This window comes from Triticum dicoccoides, chromosome 3B, assembly GCF_002162155.2.
Source record: "Triticum dicoccoides isolate Atlit2015 ecotype Zavitan chromosome 3B, WEW_v2.0, whole genome shotgun sequence".
Lineage (NCBI taxonomy): Eukaryota > Viridiplantae > Streptophyta > Magnoliopsida > Poales > Poaceae > Triticum > Triticum dicoccoides.
Genome location: NC_041385.1, coordinates 31,122,279 through 31,127,047, shown reverse-complemented (window position 1 = coordinate 31,127,047; position 4,769 = coordinate 31,122,279).

The window sequence follows — 4,769 nt, the reverse complement described above, 5'->3', positions numbered from 1 at the left end:
GCTTTAGTGCCCACACTTTAGTGCCGGTTATGAAACCAGCACTAAAGAGCCTTACGAACCGGTGCTATTGCCCGGTTCTGCACTAGTGAACGGCCCTGGCAAAGGTTCCATCTAAGCAGCACACATCAACCTGATGCACAAAACCTTGAGAAAACCATGAGATTAGCCAAATAACTAAGCATATAGCTGCAAACCCAACAATTTCAATATTACGCTGACTACTGCAAATAAATTTAGCCAGGACTGTTTGAGCACAAACAAATTTTGCAACAGAGCAATAGAAGAAGAGATGATGGATACTCTCAGATTCAGAACAGAATTGACACACGGGGTTCCATGTCCATTTTCCTTTTACCATATTGTCCTATTCGTTACTTTGGCATGTGAAATGCAGTTACAATACTCTAACATCGATCACAGTTGACTCCCTAGAGCATAGGGAAGATAATTCATTGGGGCATGAGCACTAATAACTCACAGTGTCGAGGGAAGCAAATCGTTGACTCAGACATCACGAAATTTGTAACTGAACTCAAAGTTAACTGAGCTCCTGACCATGTGATGGCATAGGATACTGAAACTGAACACCGACAAGATCCATGGCAGCACGACACTACACATGGGGCCAAAAGTTACAGGCTCCTCTACTAGGAGATGCAGAACTCTACTAGTACTAGGAGAATTACCCTATGAAAATGAACCAGACAAGTCAAGTGATTTGCTTCCCTCAAGGACAAATCATTAGTTTACAAAGTACAAATCATCAGTTTACAAAGTGACCATGGTGGGGTTGTCGGGGTTGAAAACTTAACACGCACAAATCATCAGTTTACAAAGTAGGCTACTGCATTCCTGCTTGAAATAAAGAGCAGCAGTTGCTAATAAGCTATGCCATATGACAAAAAAACTACAATTCATTGTGTAGGTAAGACTAAGTACCTATAAATTAAATGGCTAACTACCAAGCTTCAGTTCTACATCTCTACATCTTCTATATTTACCAACCCACTTGCCCACAGAGCGATTTAAAGTTTTTTAGCTTAGGGGTAAACCTAGGGGAGCAAAAGAAATAGACACATTTAGAAATGCTAAGTACTTGTGGGGTCAGCACTACAAGTTTTTGTAATGCAGAAAAATGAGAGCCTTCGAAATCTTTGATGAGGTGGTTTAGGAAGAAAATGACAATCGATAACAAGGTATACCATATGAAAAATCAACTAGACTTCACTGTATACTGACAATCGATAACAAGGATATGAAAACTATGAAGGTAAAGAGAGTTTACCTGAAAACTGAGCATGGTTATACTTTCAACGTCAAAGTATACAATGCACACACGTATACCTATTTTGAATGCAAAACTTGGCAAGCACTATGCGAGGCTTATGCATTTGAGCCTCGTATGGTTATCACCTTTGATATTTGTCCAGAAGATGATATTGAAGGTAATAGAACATATGGCACTAGTAGAAAAACACCTAGTAGTCCCGGTTCGTGAGGGCATTTAGTCCCGGTTCATGAACCGGGACTAATGGGTCGTTACTAACACTAGTAGAAAAAGGGTCAAATGTGAAGCACATTAGTGCCGGTTTGTAAAAAAAACGGCACTAATGTGATCAATAGTGCCGATTCGTGGCTGCAATCAATAGTACCGGTTCGTGTTGAGCCTTTAGTACCGGTTCGTGCCACGAACCGGTACTAAAGGGGTAGTGGCAGGCTGGCGTCAGGCCGGGTCCCCACGAGCCCCTTTAGTATCGGTTTGTGTTACCAACCGGTACTAAAGGTCTAACCTATAGTACCGGTTCGTGCCACGAACCGGTACTAAAGGGGACAAGCCTTTAGTACCTGTTCGTGCCACGAACCGGTACTAAAGGGGCCAATTTTCAAACTCTACCCCCCCTGTATCGCCATTTCAGTTTTGAAAAAATCAAAAGAAAATGATAAAAACTTCAAAAAATAAAATCTTTCGAGAGGTAGTTATATTACTATATCTACTAGTTAGGAAAATTTGAAAACTTAAATTTGGACATGTTTTGCAAAAAGTGTAGGGAAAAATGTAAAACGGCTATAACTTTTGCATACGATGTCGAAAAAAAACGTATAATATATCAAAAAAAATCAGCACAATTATGGAAGGCATGTCAGTATGTATTGAAAGAAAGGCATCTAGAAATTGCTATTAAGAACTGCCAGCCCAGTTTGTTCAGGATTCACGGGGCCAAGAGCTAAAAAAATCATGTAAAGTTGAAGAAATAGTTTTGAAATATTTGGTGTTATAGGTTCTAGTTAACAGGTAATAAATCTCAGAGATGAGGAACCGAACAGATGAACCATAGTAAGCAATTTATTCATAGAATTACTCTCTCGACGCAGCAGCAAACAAATTCAGGTGATTATTATGTTAAACATTACACTTGTGATAATTAAGTAGCTGCTGCAGGTCCAAAAATGGAAATAGTTGGTTGTACTGATAATAAATAGCCAAATTATGTTTGATTTTACCAGGTTTCCCACATAACCGGACTTATTTAGGTCAGGTATATTACTTAACTACTCCCTCCTTCCTACTCCATCCGTTCCAAAATAGATGACTTAACTTTGTACTAACTTTAGTACAAAATTGAGTCATCTATTTTAGAACGGAGGGAGTATAATATAAGATCATTTTCTAGAGGTAGTTAATAACTCGATAAATAACTCGTTAGTTACATACATATGCACCGTTGAGGGGGGAGAGACAAACTGAACACAAATTAAGTTTAAGCATGCACATACATATATGAATACAAATTGGACCAAAACGTGATGTGTATTCATATATCTGTACGTCTTAAAAGTGCAAAACCAAGTGTCTCTGCTCAAGGCAAAACCAACACAGGAGAGTTGTCTACTCTAAACCAAGTATGGAAGCAACAGCACCAATATGATCAAGTAAATCAAGTATGCACAAGTTACCCTCTTACTTGGCACTTGTTTATTGACCTTATGAATTGCCAACTCTTGCTCTTTAGGTGGTGCCGGCCTGCTGTAGGTTGAGTCAGCCAATGTATGTGGCATCCACTGTTCCGCCTTTGGCTTTAGATCAACCGCTTTTATGTGATAAACAAGCCAAGGGTGCAGCACTGGCACTGACAGACAAACAAGCCTAGTTAACAGAATCTCAAATAAAAAATGAGAGAAAATTAAAAGCAAGGGCAGATGCACATTCAGAAAGTTGAGGCATTTTAATAGCAATGGAAGTGAAAGACACCATTTTGATTAATCTCGCTGTCAAAATAGAGATACGCTCTACTGTAGATAATTACGCTATCCTCTTGAGGATTTCAAGATATATTATAGGTTCACGATTTCATCAAGGCAATTTTTACATCTGATGCTCCATATATACGACAGCAATGCATAGTACTTATCTAACAACTTGAATCTGTAGTAAGAAGGTGAGGTTAGAAGAGGATTACACTTTTGTTACTTGGCATCAGGGCCTGCCGATTTGCTTCGGCTTTCTTCTTCATCTGCGACCTTCCATCTGTAGTAATCACAGATCAGAGCGTAAGCAAAGAGACAGAGAGAGAACTAATAACCATGAAGAAAGATTCAGTTTTTTCTCACACCTAATAAACTATTGTGATATATGTGCTCTAGCAGGCGAATTCAGGACCTCTCGGCTACTCTCTGCAGAGAATAAAGTTTATGTTTTATATATGTGATGCAGCATCCAGCAAGCAAGCGAGTTGAGACGAAAACAAACAGAGGGTACTTAGTAGCAAGCAAACTAACAGACTGACGTACATTTTGCCACTTCCGTGGCCATATCAAATAAATACTCCAAGTATTAGTATCTCTAATGGATGTTCTTCATCAAACACAACACATCTTGTGCAGGGTTTCGCTTAATAGGTGTTATTTCCAATTTCATCTCAGTTGTTCTACTATAAACTACTTCCTCCGTAAATAAATACAAGATATTTTATATCACTAAAGTAGTGATCTAAAGCGTCTTACATTTGTTTACAGAGGGAGTACATTTGTATTTACCGTCTTAATTACCAATAATCAATCGGTTACATATGCCCTTGTACAGAATCCAACTTTACTACCACAGTACATTACCATAGAATTCAAACATCTAAAGTAGATGTTTCTTCAGAACAAGCTAATCTCCAGCATATGAGTACCCAATATCAAAGTGTATTGTAGATAACACTAAAATAACAGTTTCAGCCCCAATAGATAATAGAATTTATTGTCGCAGTTAGAAGATGCATCAGTTAATCCCGCCCATGCCGCATGACAATTGCTCGTCTCCATAGCCCTGTTGTTAGTGACACGCAATGTGTTTGTCAGTCAATAAGTAGACATATGGCACTAGTAGAAAAACACCTAGTAGTCCCGGTTCGTGAGGGCCTTTAGTCCCGGTTCATAAACCGGGACTAATGGGCCGTTACTAACACTAGTAGAAAAAGGGTCAAATGTGAAGCACATTAGTGCCGGTTTGTAAAAAAAACCGGCACTAATGTGATCAATAGTGCCGGTTCGTGGCTGCGATCAATAGTACCGGTTCGTGTTGAGCCTTTAGTATCAGTTCGTGCCACGAACCGGTACTAAAGGGGTAGTGGCAGGCTAGCGTCAGGCCTGGTCCCCACGAGCCCCTTTAGTACCGGTTTGTAACACAAACCGGTACTAAAGGTCTAACCTATAGTACCGGTTCGTGCCACGAACCGGTACTAAAGGGGACAAGCCTTTAGTACCGGTTCGTGCCACAAACCGGT